Source organism: Pteropus alecto, unplaced genomic scaffold (genome assembly GCF_000325575.1).
Source record: "Pteropus alecto unplaced genomic scaffold, ASM32557v1 scaffold3, whole genome shotgun sequence".
NCBI classification, from domain to species: Eukaryota; Metazoa; Chordata; class Mammalia; order Chiroptera; family Pteropodidae; genus Pteropus; species Pteropus alecto.
In genome coordinates, this window is record NW_006442484.1 from 21,130,378 (window position 1) to 21,151,346 (window position 20,969).

The window sequence follows — 20,969 nt, forward strand, 5'->3', positions numbered from 1 at the left end:
AATTCAAACACACGAAAAAGTATATACCTATATGATACCATTTATATGAAGTTCAAGAACAAGCAAAATTAATCTATTATGACTGAAATCAGAACAATGTTCACAAATGAGGGAGATGGAGATTGACTGGAAAGATGTCTGAGGGAAGTTTGGGGGGTGATAAAATGTTCTATACATTGTTCGAACTCGATGGGGGTGTTGGTTACATGAGTGCATACATTTGTCAAACCTACTCACATTGTTCACTTATGATTTGTGCATTGCATCGTATGAATTTTGCCTCAATTTTACTTCAGCTAAAAATGGAAAGTAATTGAAAGATCATTTATAGTTTGTTTCACTATGTGTTATCCTGTTTTGATTCTACATGGTTCCAGTAGTCATCTCATTCATTGTTTCACTAATCTTCATAATTCCAATGATTCTAACTTTCTCTCAGAATCACTCAAAATGGTGGCGACCCAGAGCACCAGTTAGTTCAGCTGAAAGCAAAGAGGAATTTAGAACTGATGGGCCTGCTTGGGGAATTCTGTGCTCTGAACACCAAGTTTTGGAGCACATGGTTGGTGCACTTGGTAACTAAATCATAAATTTAGATGCAAAAATCAGTAGATAAACCAAGGAATGTGTATTGCTCTATTTATCTTTAGACACTGGAATGAAGAATGAAGCGAAGCTCTTTGTTTATTGGAAACCTCAGCCTCACTTTCATTCAACCTTTCTGGATTTTCTCAGATGGATATGACATTTCTCTTCTTCAAATTTCCATAGAAATTTGTACCTCTTTACTGTGCTTTGCATTTTAATTACGTCCATGTCTTTTCACACCTCCTAGTTGATACGCTCTTAAGGTTAAAAACTATTTATTATCTCTGTCACCCATAGCACCTAAAACATTAATTTAGATCAATTGCTTGGTAAAGGTTTTAAATATTTGAACTGGATTTGATTGAAGTATATAGAATAACCTTTGTACATAATGGAGTTACAGGTGAGGCAATATTAATAGGAATTTGAGGAATTGAATTAATTTGTGCCTTGATATAAAAAAGTTATTGAATAATTACCACTTGTAAAACACTGAGATTAGAAATTTAAGAAAAAGTTAAATAAGACACAGTCCCTGCATGCAAAGTTCTATCAGGTTGTCAGGGAAAAAAACAATGTTTATAACTGATGCACAATAAAAAGTTTAAAGTCATTCTCAAAAAGAGAGAAGAGATACGTTCTTATGAAAATCCAAAAGAGAAAGAATATGTTTGATTCTATTTTCACTTTCACATTAGAGAGCACTGCTGTCCATTAGACCTAATTTAACTCATTTTCAGTGTACGCATATTGGGAAAGCCAAAATAAATACTAGTAAGGAGTTTTAGGGATTCTCTTATTGGGAAGAATATTCAAGTGTGAGTGAATGACAAGAAATGCCAAAATTTCCAAATGAGTTTGTACTTTTCTTCCTAACAACAGAGAACACTAACCTGTGAGGAGCCCTCGTTTCTAACTGCATCTTTGCCCATAACTAAGTAGGTTGCTTTGTCATTCATGTAAGCCCCCTATATCATAGCCTTTACAACCATAAAATTAGCGAATAGAACAAAATGGTTTCCAAGGTCTACTCCGACCCTAAAAATGCCATGATTTTATATTTTGTGGCTCTATGATTCTAATTACTTTCAATGAGATCTTTCACGTGATTCTGGTGAATGAAAAGAGATGGCTAGATTTTCCAAATGTCATCAATCCACATGCTAGTTTCATTATGGTATTCTCGTTAACATCAATGTTAAACATTTTTCCTAAAATCAAGTAACTTTTACACTTAAATATACCTAGTTTTATCTCAAGCAATAATATCTAAGAAAACATACATTTTGTTACTTATGCTTTCCTAATATTCATTAAAATAAATATGTAACCATTAAATTTATCTCTTGTGCCACCAATAATATGGATTTCTACTTTAAGAAATACTACCTTATTGTATTAAGAAAGACTTACCCAATGCCTGCCAGTTGACAGTCTAAATGTTCTTAGAATAGGCCAATCTATATGCACCAGTATCTATAAAGACTAAAAAAATATATGTTGCTCTCAATCAGAATCTTCTAAATCCTGAGATTCAGCTCTTAAGTGAGTATATGCATTACCTGGAAAACAATTTGCAAAATAGATTTTTAAAGTTCAGAGTAAATTGGAGAAAGGCTACATTACATTTGAACCTTAATAAATACTTAATAACCCATAAGACAAATAGTCATGAATTACTAGAATGATTTCAAGTACAGTGCCTCTGCACAGAGCCAACCTGCTCTTATTTTTGCTCATTATAAAACAAGAGTTATCATATTGCAAAGTTTATTAGCTCTGTTGATTTGTGTGTTTTATAAAATAAGACATTTGAATAATATGGAAACAGAACCATTAGGAAAATCTATTTCCTTTCTCTTCTCTAGCTAGTCTCCTCTGCCCAAGATAGCTTTAAAATATCTTTCTCATTGAAAGGGGAAAACATGAACATTCCTCTAACTCTGCCTTTTTTTACAGAGGTTGTTTATTTCTTGAATGAATGTGTGTGTGTGTGTGTGTGTGTGTGTGTGTGTGTGTGTGTGTACAAGCTTAGGTCCTCAGGTGGAACCATGGTTCCTGTGCTTTCGTCCTCGAAGCTGTTTTTCTGGAAGGGAATGGAGGCAGCTGTGTTTACAGCTCAAGTCTTGGCATACATTTACCAGAATCTATTATTCATATCATTCAGTATCAGGGAGAGATCTCAGGCCACCTGTCTATCTGACAAATTCACCCTTTTGTGAGCTTTCTGTTCATAGCAAATTATGTTCACATTGATGAATTGAGTTTTTATGAGCATTGCTAACTAACATTCTCACAGAAGGCCAGGGGCAAGAGCCTGCAAGTGTTTCTGGTCCACAAGTAAATGATAAAAAAAAGAAAGAAAAAAAATGGTAGTGTTTAAAGACAATTTGCCATGAAGGGATAGTTAAATCATTTGGCAATGCCTTATTATTTATAATTCCAAGACTTTCCATAAATTATTGCAAATACTCTGCATATAACAAACAAAAACATGGAAAAAATCCACACATTATTTTTCTCTGTGGCACAAAATATTCTTTGAAAATCGTCCTACATTTTGACAGGTAACCATTGACCAGGGCAGAACATGGAGTAGTTGAAGTATGCAGAGCATTAATAAATCCAGCAATTTTATACTATAATGTGGAAAACTTGCAGCAATTATAGCTTAAATTCCAGCTTTGTATTTCTATAGATAGAAATGGATTTTTTTTAATCTCTAGAAACCCTATACTGGTTATGAAGCTAAGCCATGTGGCATGAGTTAAATAAATGAGAGCAATCTTTCACAAAAGACTACCAGAAATCCTTCTAAATGGTGGGTGGGGAAATACCCAATGTTCATGATAGAAATGAAGATTTCCTCCTGTTTACATATAGAGTTGGCTATTCTCTCAGTCCATCGCATTTATTCTAACTCTTATTCTGCATTTCATTTAAAGCAGCTGAAGAAGAGAAGAGGATTTCATGAGAAAGACACATTTTAGTTTTACCGTACCCACATTTCAAAGCTCTAATTCAGAATCTACTTAAAACGATAAACTTGCTTAGGTGGCAGATCCACTAATCAGTATGTATTTAAATTAAAAAGCAACAAAACAGGAATTTTAAAGAATAGTAAGAAATATCATCAATAACGATTCATATTCTCAGTTCAGTCCCAAACTGTGACCCTGTGGTCCCCAGTGTCAGATTATTACTTTGATAAAATACAATCTTATTCTCTTAAGTCCTAGTGAAAGTCAGTAGAAAATTCTAAAGCTCTTCACAGTAGCCTGCCAAAATGTGTCAGACACATCACCTTTCAATGCAAAGACACCATAGCACAAAGAACACTTGGCATTATCCCTTGAAAATGCACACCTTTCTGAGGAGCAAATGGGAAGTGTAGTCTGTTAAACACCATATGTGAGGGAGCTGCACCAGTCTCATTTCTCTTTCCAAATGCTACAAGCTGCTACTTCGTTGTGGTATGTGTGACTCTGGGATGAAATCGGTGACAGCCAAGTGTCTACCTGGTCCCAATGTCAGTTGGCCTATAGACCACTTGAGATATTGCTCAATATGATACTATACTTTAGTGACCTAAATCTTTAAGTTAATTTAGTAGCATATGTGAAACTTTTGCAAACTTTCCAGTAGCTGCTGTTGCCCTCAGATTTACGGGTAAAAAGAGGAGACCGGGTTTGCCATCCTTAAAGTATGGAGAGATGTAGAGGCAGATAATTTTGAAATTTACTTTGACTCTACCTTCTGGTCTAAAGATATTATGGATAGATGCTTATGTCTTATTAAAAATAAATTTTTGGAGCTTCATAGCAACAAAATACTGCAAATACAGGTTTGCTCGGAATTTTCTGCAGTAAGCATGGTGACCATTCATCCCCAATTCTCTATAATAGTTCAGTTTTCAAATAGTCTATCCTCTTATCCAACCATATGTTTCTATTTTAGTTCAGAAAACATGGTAAATAGAGCTTTAAGGCAATAGAACAAATTTACCTGCAAAAATTTTTCACAATAAGGTTATGTAAATTAATATAAGAGATAGAGAGATAGAAGGTTTTCATCCCTAAATAATCAATTTGAGATAAAGTGTGCATTCTTCGGTGGCGACTGCATGGCAGGCTGCATTCTGCAGCTCGGTGCCATATTCATAGTGTCAAGCAGCTGAAGGACCACCATTTTGCTCTCTGGAACGGCTACTGCATTTCAAACATTGCTAGAAGGCTGAAAGTTGGCTGCAGCTGGCAGAGCATTGTTCTTTTTTTAACCCATGTGATAGGTATCTTCAACAGTGTCAAACAAATTTGTAGAGCTGGTGATTAGTTGCCCAAAGAGCATAATGTATGCATTATTAATTAAAGAAGGTAAGTTTGGCTAATTGTCATTTCTATACAGTAGCAGTGCACTAAGATACATTTTAACAATCTATAAATAATTGATAATTTTTTTTCTTTCATCTTCCTTCCTAGTTTGCATAAAACTAATGACTTGGTAAATGTTACTCACTTCAAAATATTCTACCGCTTCTATGAAAATTAAACTAACACTGTAACCTTAGCAAATAAGATTTTTTTTCTTTTATTGCAGGTTAAAAAAAGATAGGAAATATAACACTTATAAAAAAATAGGATTCTGTGAAATCAGAATGAGAATCATAAATAATATAAAATCAGCATTAGGACTGTGACTTTAATAAATAGAATCGACTTTAAAAATTTAGAGTCATGTGTGTATGTATGTGTGTATATATATATATATGTAGGTATATATATATATATATGGTCTTGTGTGTATATATATATATATATGTGTGTGTGTGTGTGTGTGTGTGTGTGTGTATGTATGTATGTATGTGTATATATATATATACACACACACACATATATATATATTCGAAAACCCCAAAGTCCTGCTTCTTCAGCTTTTGAGAGCCTAAAACTATGACTTAAAGGTTTGTTTGCTCCAGGGTATCTTCCATTTCTGGTGCTGATGTTTCAGTACTTACTAATAACTACATGAATAATCCTTTAAATTGGGTTGGCAGAGGCCACAGAATTTTTCTCAGATGAGGTGTTTGAGTGTAGTTTCTGTATGCTTTGTTAATTTGATTATAGCACCTAGCTGTATCCTTGTAATAAGAGATTTACTGCAGCAAAAGTACCCACTCCTTCTCTTTTTGAGAAGTTCTCTGTTATTTTTACAAATCCACAATCTGTCAGTCTTGTGTAATAGCGCAAGAGCTTACTCTCTAATTTTCAATGCAACTGAATACATTCCCAGAGTTATTGATGGCCCTATAATTTTACGTTTATTTTGTCTGGAATACGTAGCAGTTTAAAAAAAAAATTTTTTTTAAGAATACCCACAAACTAAAGTATTGCCTAAGTGACATATTGTTATTTAAGTCTTTGTCAAGTCTTCCATATGCTTCGTTATGATAAAAAACAGGTTGTAAGGACTGATTCTGTGACCTTTTTTTCCTCATTTTAACCCTACTGATATGTCACCCATGGCAACCTTAAACTGATTTTAATAGAGTCGATCCTATTATTCATTTAAATTGAGGTGCAAGAGCACTTAGACCAGGGAAATTTGCATTCAGCAAATGGGGATTTGATGAGCAAAAATGATAAGATATATGTTGTATAACATGGCCTATTTTGCTAGCAAATAAACAGCTCTTGAAATTGATAAACTTCAGAATATTTTATCCTCAAATGTTTATACATAAATGATTAAAATGCATTAGCAATTCTGCTTTTGAAAAAAAACATATTGGGAAAACAACACAGTTGTGTTGCTTAAATTTGTAATTAACAAATTTATTACTAATTCTGTTCAGTTCTTTAATATGCTGCATTCCTGAAGAAGAACATTAATACACAATGGCAGAAAGAAGCTAATTTTAAGACTTTGGAGAAATGAATGTCTTTTAATGCTGTGTGTTTCTCTTATCTACATGCCACATTATTGTAATAAGTACATTCAGGAATAATTTCTTTTCAAATATTTTTACAAATCTTGCTCTTATTTGCATGCAAGTAAGTTGTCAGCTTAAATCTTTGAAATGCAAAATATATCTCATTTCTATATTTCATCAAGGAGCCTTTCATGTTTAATAAATTACAACTTAGATCCTCCAAGACTTTGTTTTTCATTAACTAAAAGCAAAAGGATACATTTAAAATCTTAATCACAACCTGCAAGGGTATTTGCATGTTGCTGATATTTGTCTTGATGGGACTTTTAATATTTGCAAACTAATCAGGATAGCAAGGTTATACCAATAATTTCTGAAAACAAAAAAACTTTCTGCATTATTTTCTTTATTATATTCAAGCAGAAAACTTTTTAAAGAAGTTTCAGTGCCTTAAATCCAATAATCTACATTTTTACACATACTCTTAAAGATTTTAATTGGAGAAATGGCCACATCTCAGAAGCACTATTGAAAAATTTGTAGAAGAATGTCACATCTGGATTCAGTCTAGACTTTTATTAGTGCTCAATCAACACATATTGGACAGAATTGTTAACAACACAAAACAAGCAAGGCAAACCTCCCACTACTAACACCCCGATAACCATGCTGTGATACTGCATAGAGATGTGGATCCAGAAGAAATCAAAGAACCTTTATACTCTCTTAATTTAATGCCAGTTTAGATAGGAGATAAGGGTAGTTCTGCTTTTTAAATTTTAGTTGTTATTTTTATTTTGCCCAAACATTCTAGCTGATCTTCTGGACTCTGAAATAAGATGGATCATCTCATCTCAGCAGAGGCAAAAAAATCTTGACAGCATGGTATTCTTGTGCGGGGGAGGGGAGGGCTGTCCCATGGGCCACAGCAATACGATGTCACAGAAGAGGCAAACTTCTGCTGAACTTGCTGCCCTGAGACTTTCGGTTAATCTTTTGCTCTAGAACGGAAGATCAAAAAACCCGGGGCAGTTTCAAAAATATGCAGCTAATGTCATGCAGTTAAACTGATGTAGCATGCATGTTGTTTTGCAAGCTAACAGGTTAAATATGGCTTTGCTTTAAGATTCCCATCAAATTTCGTTTTTATAGAGAAATCTCTGAAAGCAGAAAGGGTTGAGGGAGGGTGAGGTAAAAAGAAATAAATCATTGTAGTCTCAGGAACAGTAATCCTTGTTGAGGATTTTGGCTGATTGATATAAATAACATCGTCCCCGCCATCTGTCCGAAGAGGGACCTTTCCAGTCAGTGTTAAGCTGCAACGGCAGAATAATTAATGAATGGTGTCCTTTGTGCTGGTAATAAAGACAAGACAAATTATGTTATAATCCAACTGCTGCTCATTTGTCACAGCCAAATAAAATGTCAAATAAAAGTGAGGGGGGCACTGTGTTTGTTTAATGGACTGCGAGCTACCTGTTTCTATTGTTGACAGACAACTAAGTTCTGAATGTTGCAGGAAAGAAAAACCTCCAAATGGAATTCGAATTTCCTCCCGGATGAGGGTGGGAATGTAGGGAGACCATAGGGGAAGACTGACAGATAAACATCGAAGTAAGTTTTAATTAGAGAGCTATAATACCACCCGTTCCTCTGAGTAAGTTGGTTGCAACTACAGTGCAAAAGGACTGCCTGGAAAGTCCAAGTTCAAAACACAGACAAGCTATTTGCAAATCTGTAAGAATTTGGTAAGGCTCTCATCTTGCATTTTCAGGATAGACGCATTCATCCAGTTGCTAGGAAAGCCAAATAACGAAAACATAGCTGGGATTTAGCAAGTTCCACTGGGAATTACCTATGATAGAGGGCAGGGCTGCACTTCCTCAGAACATGCTCCTGCTGTAAAAATTCACAAACCTGGCATTCATACAGGCATCTGTCGCTTGCTCTAATGCCAGTTCATAGTATACATACAAACATCTGCTTCCGTGCACAAAGGGATACAGAGCGCTTGACAGGTCTGTGTTAGCAGGGTTCGCAATGCCAGTTCTTTATGCAAAAACCCTAATGCTTCCCGTCAAGCCATTAGAAGTGATACAATCAGCCCAGGCCCCATTAAGCCATCAGTGTCCACCTGTGATAAAGATGGCCATTTGTTTTCTTAAAGCCCACTTAATGTCTGCTTAACTCAATTTGTCAGGAAATGTAGAACAATTTCCTCACAGCCTGAAATTTGGTAGTGGTTCAAAGTCAAAAGGCCAGGTCTAGTCCTATTCAAATGATATAATAAACAGTCTTCAAATCGAAATCTCCCTTGAGGAGCTGATGTTTACTTTAAAAAAAATTATGTTAGCTGAAAAAGAATAACATTTGCATCCTTTATTGTTTTTTTTTCCTAAAGTCCTGGACTATGTCTACCAGTGAAAAGGGCCATTGCTTGATTATATGAGAAAATAACTTTATTCTCTTTTTTAAATTCAGCCAGAAATTGGTTTTAGAAAGAACAGAAGAGCCTTTGCAAAACATCAGTCCCTTACTATAACAATCACTTCCATCCTCTTAAGGAATCCCATTGTAATATGCACAAATTTACTTTTTAGTCTAATTCAATTTAAAACATTTTCCATATTGCTTACATTTCTAGCCATTTGTTGGAAGTTGATATTGTCTTTTTGTATTTCTTAAAAGAGAAAACAAAATGATGCTTTTTTGAAAACATTTTATTTTGAAAATGATATTAATCAATATGGAAGCTGACTTTGCCCCCATCCCAAATCACTTTGAATCTTATGGTCAATTACATATACTTAAATATATCTATCTGGTCATCTGGAGGACAGAAAGGAATCAGAAGACATTTCTAAGATTAACAAATAGGGGACTCTCTTAAATATTCCAGATACATTTGCTTTCTATCATTCCAAATTTGTAGTCCATACAAATCAAACACCAATTCTGAATAAAATTTAAACCAAAATATTTAATTTTTGTTTGTCCAGTAATTTCTGCATTTGGAATATTTAATTTTTGGTTTCTTGTGTTTCTGCTTAGTAATAGAACTAGGAGCTGGCTACTGATGGTAACTCTAAAGAATAATTTCTTAGCTCACTATGCATATAGGTAAACTGAACAACTGAGTCAATTAGCTGGATAAGCTGATCAAAAGATATTAATTGGGCAGCTAATATGTACAGAAATTGAGGCAAAAGTAAAGTTTAAGAATATAAATTATCTGGATACTCCTTCATTTCTCAAGTCTTCTCCACCAGAAGAGAAAAAGTTAACAAATGTTGTTTCCAAAAGAGAAGAAAAATTGATATGACTTAAAGGGGTAGTCATGGGAATAAAGTGTGTTCCAATATAAGATGAATAGCCACCTATTTTGCAACTTAGAAATACTACCATACAATGTCATCTGAGAACTAGCGTTGTGTTTATTGGTTTTGTTTTGCACACTTCAGAGATTTAGTTTAATAGGCAATAGAGATCCCTGAGAAAGATTTGATTGAGGAAGAATCAGAAATTAGAATATGGAGCTAGAATGTATATTGTATATATGTCAGTGTAGGTACTTGGTCTTTCTTCAGTTTACAAATATATTGTCTTGTAGAATTTTATAACATCTGTACTCTCTGCCAGTGCTGTACACCCAATATTTTCACCCAGGAGAAAAAAAGTGTCAGATTATGACTCTGCTTTCTTGATTCTGGAATATATTCACTAAATAAAAGATTAAATGCAACAAAAATACCTAGAGGAAAGTCTAGTATACTGTTTTTCTAGAAATGGTTTGATCTGTGAAAATAGTTTACTTTTCTGTGGCATAAAACAACTAAAGGTTCTCATCTGCACCAAAAACAAAGCATTATTTTTATTATCAAGATAACACATACTCATAGAAAATTTGGAAAATCCATTTTGAAAATGGAAGAAAATCATCCATAATTCTATTATTAAAAGATAACTTGTCATGGTTAATATTTTGGTATATTTTCTGGCAGTCTTTTTAATTAACTTCTTAGCAAAGCTATAATTATATGGTATCTAAGCAATTGTACAAACTTACTTTAAATTGTCTCTTTTAACAGATTACAAAAATAATAAATATTTATTAAAGCCAATTTGAACAGAAAAATAAAAGGAAGAAAATTAAAATCACTCTGAATTTCATCATCATATTTTGGGACTATTTCCTTCCAACCTGTTTGCACAGCATTTTTTTCCTAGCCTACTTAATTTTAAAACTTATGTAACATAGGAAATTTATACATAAAACTTATCATTGCTTGATTTTTCAATCTTTATCACTTTAATTGCCCCAACTCAGTTTTTTTTTTTTTGAAACAATTATTATAGAAATAATAAAGCACTTTTACCAAAGATTCTTAGCAATCAATGGGAATAAAAACATTCTACAGTTCTCTGAAGCTTTGGTTTTTAAGAGGGAAAGAATTTGTTTAGTAGTTGTCCAATGCAATGTTCCGGTAATAGTGTTTACTAGCAAATGCCAGAACTGAATAGCATCAGTCCTCATTTTAAATGGTCATCATATGTCCCCAGAGCTTTCACCTAAACTGTGAAGAATGGACTACAAGAAAATCATTTCCTGGTACTGAGAATTAAATGAAAGCCAAACAGAGATAACCCAATGGGGCTTTCTAGGTTCAGGGTCCAAATAACTAAAGAAGATACTTGGTTTTGTTTATAATGTCTCTATTCTTTAGGTATAAATTTTGATTCATCACTTGGTAATGATCTTTCTATCTTTCTATTGTCTTAACATGCAAAAGATAATTTAAGTGCACACAGTTTGTGGGACAAACAGCCTCCACCCTCAAACAGTAGATACTGCTTTGTTTTACTTTAGAATTTAGTGAGATAAGTCTTAGAAAAGTCTGATCTTTGCTTATTTTGCCTTACTTTTGTAAGATAGTACTTGACCTTTATCATTCTAAAGTTTTGTCAGAATATATCAAAATACTTTATCTACTAAATGATGTTTTCTTAGAACTCAGCTATTATTTTTAATTCTGAGTTGTTTTTCACTCACAGAAGTTTTCTTTAATTTTGTCCTTTATTAGTATATATTTTTTTTAATGTTCTGGTTTCCTCAAGTATACTTATAAATTATAGATAATTTCTCAATTCTTTGACTTCCAGCATGTCTACCTCCTATCATTTGTTTGTTCATTTGTTTGTTTCCACATTCTGGGAAAGCTTCTCTAGTTTGTCAGTCTTATCATTGACCTAATTCTTCTGCAATGACAATTTGGCCTTTAATGCAAATTTTCATTTTGTTTCGCATTTTTAGTTTTCACAGTCTTCCTCGCCATCTATCTCCTTATCATTTTATCCTAGTATCTTTTCGTCTTACCCTGTTCTCTTTTTATGGCTTGCTAATTCTTTTCATTAGACCCATTGATGTTTCAAATTCTATCGAAGACTCTAAATTGTTTTCTAATTGGCTCATGGTCATTGTGAGAGTTTTGTACTTCTGAGCATTGTTCTCTTAGGTCATACGTTGTTGAAATTTTGTTATATTTACTTATCTCAAAAGGTAGAAATGTATCCAACATTTCATGCATATCCCCCTTTTACCCTGTACTTCAGTTCTAGTCTAATTCTTGTTTTGGAGCTATACTCAGATGACAAATTGACAATCACAGCTCTTATATTAAAACTTATCCAGCATATTTCTTATCCTATAGCCTTAATATACAGTTATTGAATTTTCTCCTACCATATTCTTTAACTCACTGGCAATCTAAAAGATGAAATACATAAAACATTAGAATTCCAAGAATTTATTCCTAATAGAATTTTGCCAGGCTCTGTCCTTCTTGTGTTTTACATATGGGACTACAATTCCTGTGGTAATATGTGCCATTATCAAGGCATCCTTTCTGCCTTTCACTCACAATCTCCTACGTTATGTTATGGATATTGCTAACTATAAATTATTGTAGGTAAAAGAGAAGTCCTCATGTAAGGGGAGAGGACTGGTGAGAAAGGAGGACAGCATTCACACTAATTAACACATTAGCTGTGTTGAAAAGAGAGTTGCCCAATCATACAGGCTGGCGTAGACTTTGAGTCTTCTATTCCGAAATCAGACATGTGAAGAAAAGTAAGGATATTTCTATCTGTTTTTAGAAAGTCAGGCTTTCTGGTTCACTAGTTCAATAGCACAACTGGACTCACCACTGGCATTTTTCAATTAAGTTCAATATTTCTTGAAGGAAATTACTCTTAACTTTTTGTCATCACATTGGCTGACAGTCCCTGTTTATTTTAAGAATTCAAGTCTATTTTCTTTGTATTCAAGCATATTTATTGACAAGTTCCAAAAGGCGGTTAGGTGTTGTGAGCCAGATGCTATTTTAAACAAAAGTCAAGATTTGCATCACTTCTTTTTAGAGGACATCACATTGAAAGTTTTCATTCAAATTCTCCCTTGGAGTGTGTCCTCTACCTATGACTTCTTCTTTACATTTGCATCTTTACCTGGAAATGGAAACAGATCTGAGAGAAGTATATTTATTTTTAGTGCAGCCAATTGCAAGCCCCTTTGAGCTTCTAAGAAGATGCTTGGAATCACAAAATGCAAATCAATCATTTATCGTAATGATACATTTCAAAATATTTTTCCATTTGGGGGTTTTATTTTTTCATTACCCAAACTACACCTTAGTTCTTTATAAAAAGAATTTTATACTTTACACCATAGGAAAAAAGTTTCTATTGGCTTGAATTACTGGGAAGGAGGTGTGCGAATGGCCCCAAGTTATACATTTGCAGAGGAAATATCATCCAGATGCTCAAGTCAGCCTTTTCTTGGCAGACAGCTAAGAACCATACCGAAACTGAGTCTAAAATCTTTAACAAAAGAATTCCACAATCTCTTACCTTTGGAACGGACATTAATTAAAAGAAACAGTCATATCCCCCGTGATCAGAGTTTAACTACTATTAATCGGAGTTCACCACACAATTAACACTTTGAACCGATTAGCAAATGGAAATCATAGCAAGAAATTTTGAGGTTAGAATAGGGAATGGACATCTTCTTTTACCCAACTCACTGTCCCTCATCGTTTAAAAGAAAAAAAATTAAGCACTCTAGTCATAAAGAACTGGGCAGATTTTGTTTTCGGTGAGGTGTTTTGCCATTACATATTGCACATAATGTATGGCACTGTTAGGAGGAAAAAATTGGAGTCAAAGTGGCTGGAAAGTTAGGTCTGCTCTGTAGCACTGTGAGATTGTTGACATCTGCCGAGGTTGGAGCGCTCAGTAAGCAGGAAATGGGGTGTCACTCTGAGTGGTAGTTTACCATTATCCTGGCATCCTAATGAAGTGTCTGCAGTGCACAGAGCTTCTGGATGGCATCTTAACGCACGGCTAAGCAAAAGCACTTCTCTCCCTGTCACTGTCATCCATCTGCCTGCACCCTACTGTAGCCAATGGGATGGAACCATGCTACAATGTGCTATAAGCCATTTAGAGTTGCACATTGCATAATCAGTCCCATCAAATATGTAAAAAAAAATGGCTATTATTGGTTATTTTCCTCAAACTCTGGCACCTGGAGTTCGATACATTAAAGTTAAACTTTTCTGAGTGCTGTTTATGCTATTAATTCAACTTTCCCCCTACTATCTAAATGAGAATGAGTTGCATCCTCATTGTCTTAAGTCCTGTTAATGGATTGAAAGAGTTGTATGAATATTCATTTAAAAACTTCACTGTACATCACACTTGGTGAATTCATCAATTTACAATAATGGAATGGTCATTTTCTTTGAGATATTCATTTTTAAGATGAGGACAAAGAATAAATCAATTCAAATCACAAATTAGTTGTTTTTATCTTAGAATACATTATTTAGTCTTCAGTGATAGTTTGAGGTTTTTCAAAAGATTTCCTTAAAGACACAGTGCATGTCACAAAATACATTTGCATTTTAAGCTAGTGTTGTCGGTGCTGGATGATTAAATTTGGGGCTTTAGGATTACCTCCGATGAAATTCAAACGCAGTAGAGAGGAAGATACCTGTTATAATGTGGCAGAAGTAGAGCAAAGTGTGTGTATGTATAATCCTTCCGAAACTTCTAGATAGATTATGTATGATTCTCCAGACATGGTTGCAAAGCAGCTGGGCTCTCGTGGCAAGAATTTAGTGGGAAGATGGCCACAAAGTTGAGAAGGAGCTTTCTGTAATATGCAGGGGCAACAGGAATCTGCTAAATTGGGGTGGGGTGGGGGGGTGAAGTGGGGTTAGATAAACAAGAGGGCATAACATAATTTGGTTGCATCAGGAATTTTTCGCAGACATTAAAACTATGGTAAACATAACAGCGGGGAAGCGTGCACTGCAGCACAGTGGGAAGCTTAAAGCGTCTGCCGCGCTGTGCCTGGCTACAACCACTGCTAGAAGTCTCCGACTTTCATTAGCACTCAATGATTCACCCAGTTCCCCCAGAAAAGGAGGAAAATCCAAGCAGCATAGCCTTTCTCTAATTATTGTAAATGCTCCCAGGTTACAGTATTTGGAGGACAATATGGCAGGGTGATGTTAAACTAGAACAAAAGAGTCATTCTGGATTTAAAAAGCAGAAAAAGGTTTGTTTGTTGTTTGTTTTAAATAAATATAGCCTTTCATTCGATTGATAAGGTAGTGTGTTGGAATATTAGACCACCTCTTTACAGTGAAATTTTAGATGACCCATCCAAAGTGTGTACAAGTCCTTTTGAGCAGTAAAAGTACAAGTTAATTTCACAAATGACTTCCTTCATCACCACCCCACCCCCAAATTTATTCAAGCATGTCTCACAAGTCTCTGAAACAGAAACTGTTTCCTCTGAAGGAAACTTGTAGTAAATAACAATTGATATGGAACCAAATGTAACATGGTAGGCAAACTAATGCACATCACTGCAAAATACTGCATGTCAGGGTAGGGTATTTATCCCCACCTTCCATATAATGGAGTTATTTGAGAAAAATATTGGCTTCTTCAAAGGAAGAGTGGTTTGCTATTGATGCCCAGAAACATTTTAAATGGTAAAGTTCTTTTAATGGAATGATAGGTGTTTATTTTTGCTAAATTCAGTCTTGGGAATCTGGTTTCTTCATTCATATCCCCCCAGCTGCTGTCAGCATTACAGCACATCAGCTTTCCTTCATGTGAGAATATTTCTCCAGAACTCATTTGCAAAAGAGTCGAAGCAATATTAAACACCACATCCAAACCTCTTTTAAACATACAAAGAAATGGGAAAACACATCAGAACTAGACCATTGAGAAAATCCGCCTTTCAAATTTACTGTTTGCTTCACATGCTAGTATAAAATAGCCCACAAAGTCCCGTTTGTGATCCATTTGAAACAATCTTGATTTGCTTAAATTGTCACATTCTTCTTGCACATTTCTTCCTAAATGTAAAAGTGGCAAAGAATTCTCCTCCCTCTTCATTATAAAAGTGCAGAATTTCTGGTTTGTTTATTCCTAATGGAACACTTGAGAAAGAAGAAAATATATAAATATCTCTTTCAGAAGATTAGTTGTCTCAATCTTTTTAAAAGAGAGTATTTGTTCATTGCTTCCCCATGGTAAACAACTTGGGCTTTTCATTGTAATTTTCCATTGTCAAATTAATGCATTTCACTTTAATGACTTGGTCCCATGCTTCTAAAACACCATACTTTTTAATATCCTTATTTCTTCTATGCTATATATTAATGTATGTCATTAGGACATAGATAGTTAGGAATATAACCTAAGCAACTTTTTAAACAAATTTGTTAAAGGAAACTTCTACTCCATTGTAACTCATGAAAACAGAATCTGAAAAAACTCAAAATCTAACAAAATAAAACTATATTTTACTCCTCACGAGAACATATTTCCAAGCTAAGGATTTCAGGCAAGAAATAGCATAAGTGTTTTGAGTATTTCAAATCAAACATCAGAAATTTTGTCTGATCTACTGTTAAATATCCTATTGACAAGGTCAAGAACAGAGAAAAGTCTGGCCACCAAGACAGAAGAGAAAATAAGCATTTTAAAAAAAAGTAGACAGTTCATCAACTTCAATTTCTAAAATACTATGCCATCTTTACAGAATGTAGAGGAATGCCCCCTAACTATAATGAAAGTGTATCTGTATGTTTCCCTACCATATATTTGGTTCTTCAAAAGTTATATTAAGGATGTTAATAAAAAAAATGGCTAATATTTTCAAGAAACTATAAAGAAAGAGAGAGAGAGGGAGAGGAAAGCAAGCTGTGGCGAGAAAAACCTGGGCTCAGCAGCTTTCTGGGGGAAATGGTGAAATGTGACTATGTGATTTATAATGAGAAAAGGTATCTACAACATACAATTTTCTACCTAGCTGCAAATAATAATTCATAGTGATGTCCCTTCCAGATAAAAGACCTTTGCTATGTAGGACCCATGTGGTAAAATGATCATGATAAATGTCAGACCAGTGCAGGTAACGGCTTTACAAACCATTAAGATTAGCTGGCTCTTTTTTCCGATGATAACAGTAACCATGCTGTGACTCTATGTGGTAATAATATCTCAGTCCTGATAAATGCCAGAGCCAAGCAGAGGTGTTTATCATTCTCCGTTCAGAAATGCTGACTAAAGTTGCCACGTGTTGCCTGTTTTTCTCCTTTTACAATAGTCTCACAATTAATAATAATAATAATAAGAGCTGAATCATAAAATTACTTTATTCCTCATATCTTAACGAGTTTCGATATTCATGCTATTAACTTCTCTCTCCTCTCAATGTCACTGTATGGCCATGTCAAATGAACCAGCCAGAAAAACAGTTCATATTAACCATTATCTCCTCTTCAGAAGCCTTTTGTTCAAAATGAATGGTTATGGATAAAGTTTAATTGTGCTCCCTTTAAAAAGTATATTTTTAACCCAAAAGACAGGGGAAAATATTTCTTAGTTAGCATTTATCTTAACTGTATGACAGATCTTAGTCATTTTCAAGTGAGATTTTCCAAATCCCCTATAAATTTAACTTGTCTATCAATAGAAAGAGATAGACACTTGTATTAAAAACTTTATATCTAGAAAAGTATTTGTAGGGTGTCCACCCTTATGAAAATGTACAAAGATAATGTTTAACATAAATAGCTACTTGAGTATTTGAAAATAATTACGAGTTTATAATTAGAAAGATGTCAAATGACTCCCAAGGGTAAGCCTTGCTTTAAAAAAAAAAAAGTTTGTAAAACTAGATATGTATGAATAAATATAGTTTAGTGAAAACATAATTTAGTGAAAATTAGTGAAAATTCAAAGAAATAAACTAGTGAGCTTTATTTTCTCAACACAGACTATGGCCTGAGGATGAATTAGTTATCATTTGTAAGTTACTGAAATCTACTGGGCTACTATGACCCCTCCAAAACTACTCTGAAAACAAGAAATTCTATGGAGGACAATATGATCATGCTTTTCCTGTGAAGACTGCGGTGTGTGTGTGTGTGTGTGTGTGTGTCAGCCATTGCCTTATTCTTCAATTCGGACAAAGGGGCATTGCTGCAAAACTGAGGAAGTCAGGTTTAAGAGGCAGTTTCAAGTTGGTGACTTTTAGGAAATGTTATCTTCCTCAAATTGATTGAACTAAAAAGCAATACCATTTATTAAAAGTGACTTGAGAACCTAAAACTTGAATACTTGCCCTCATTGTGAGGTTAGTGAATCAGAAGTCTCTAGAATAACAGATATAGTTACATGAAAAAGAACAGGTGGTTTTATTACTTTCCTGAATGCATTTGGGGATATTTAAAGAGGCTAAGAATGATAATTTTAAGTCCTTCACAAATCGATTAAATAAAATTTTACATTCATTCATTTGGTATTTATTGCATTTCTGAATAATTTTATATTTATTTTTGGTATAACGAGCTGACACTTCAGAAGTTTTTGAATTTAAGGATCATCTTAGAGTATTCCTTCAATCAGAAGAAAGATATAAACTTCATTGATACTTATGATAGATTTTAAGTTTAAACATCTCTATGGAATATTTTATATTTTATCTTCTCCTCTGGATTATAAAATGACAGAAGATAGGGACCCACTTTGTTATCTGCCACAGGTTGCACAAAGGCCTTAATATATTTGTTTTCTTCAACCACATATATTTATATTATCTTTATAAATATACATATTTAATAGTTTTGAAATGTTTTAAGAAATAGATAAATTTATTTTCTTTTTAATAATTTATGAATTGTTTATTGCCAGAGAGTAGGAATAATGGCAGAAAGAAATAAAGGTTGCACGTAAGATTAGGTTCGCTCCTAACGGCATGCTCTGGATGGCCTGACTCCTCCAGGACACAGACCAGAAACGGTCTCTGGAAATGATGCCAAAGGGGCCAGTGGGCTAAAGCTTTCCTCACAGGTTAAGGAATCCATGGACTTATGGCAATCAATTGGCCAAAGAATTTTGTTACTGACGTTTATTAGCTATAGAGTTATTTCCATTTTAAATATTCTTCCTGAAAGCGTTTCTTTATTCAAAAATTAGACAAAATATTAACATCTCCTAGGAGGAGAAACTGTGAATACTGGAGAAGTCTGGTGTGCCAGTAAGATGATTAGGTCTAATTCTCAGGCGATCCATGCCAGAGAAAGAAAGAGATCTTACCTGAGTCAAGTAGATTCAGCTTCCGCTGCAAGTTACATACTTATGTTCTCAAGTTGAACTGTTTTGACAGATTCTCAACACCTAAAGTTAAATGTACCAGTTATCACAGCCATTGAGAATTTGCCTTCCTTTTAATTAAATATAAAAAATGGCTTTTCTGTTTAGAGGCGGACATAATCTTGAAAAAGTGAAAATTGTCAGCCACAGGTAAGCTTGAAGGCCATTGTTTATGACACAACAACACTCATTTATAATGCACTATATCTATTTATGAATTATAACCAAACACTCTGATAATGGACAACAGTCTATATATCTACAAAACTGTCACATACTGTGGGCTGTTCCTGTTTTTAGGAAAGAACTAAAGAGTAAAATTTATGGCTTCATAAAATTTTGGGAACAGCTTTGAACTATGAGTAATCATGTGTCAGGGCTGATAGGATGATGATTCGAAAAATTTTAATGGCAAGTGGGGCTTACATTTAATGAGCACTTGCTATATGTGCATTTATGAAACAATTTTACTAACTATCCTATGAAATATGAATATGGGTTTTTTGCTACTTTCAAGTAAGAAACTGGAAACATCAAGAATTCAAGCAACTTGTCCCTAATCATACAGCAGAGCAAGAATTCTAACCTAGTTCTTTTAGACCTCTGCAATACTCCGCTTCTCTTATTTATAACGTGAGTTTGAACTATGTGTCTATCTGTATTCAAATGTGAGTCTTGAATTTGCCTTGGGACTATCTCTCCCTAAAGTAAATGTGATTTTTTAAAGGAATTTATCAAGCAAGTGTTGTCATGCATTCGATGACTCCTCGACATCCAACTCAAGTTTCATAATTAAAAGACATATCTTCAAAGATTTGTAAGCAGTTGCCGGGTACGTTAAACGTATAAGATGGTCTCTGAAGATCTTCATTCCTCCTATAAGCCAGGACGGTCTCTAACTAGATTCTGAAATGGTCATGATATAAAAAGTATAAACCGGATAGGAACTAAACTGCTTTTTCCAAATATAACCCTGACATATAAGTGACTACCATTTTTTTCACACAGGATGCATTATACATTCCAGAATAACTTTCAGAAGCAGAACAGCTGTGATACTGCTGACTTCCTTAAGACAAAGGGGTATAGTTGTCCATTAAGAATTACAGATAAATAGGATGCAGAATGCTCCTGATACATTGGTTACTGGGAGAACTTGGTCTTTTCTTCCTCTGGGTGGACCTATATAACAAAGCAGAATTAATTTTGAAATATGATTCAACATGTGGCTATACATAAATTAAGAATAATAAACTCATGGATGATAAAGCCAGAAAAGTGTCCAGAGGTCATCAGGTCCAGGGTTTTGTACTGCACAGAATTCTTTGCATCATTGTGTAACTTTATCTTATCTCTTAGCAAAAAAGGCATTCAGTTGTAAATGTCCTTGTTTTAGTAGCAACATTTCATGCAGATAAATGCAAATGTAAAACTATCATAAGCCATATTTTTAAAAAATGTGTCCTCAAAACCATGAATCAGGGGAAAACTATAAAGCCACATCCTTATCAAAACATTAAAGGCTATTTCACATCGTGTAAGAAATGTTACTTCTCTAAGTAGCCTAGAGTTGCTTTTGAAGAAGGTCACTTACAGCAGAGTTCAGGATAGTCTGAGAAAATAGGGCCAGGAGGGTGAGTGGAAATCAGTAAGAAACAGTTTACTATTTTAATGCATATATGTGCATTATGTATATTCTGCATAGCTT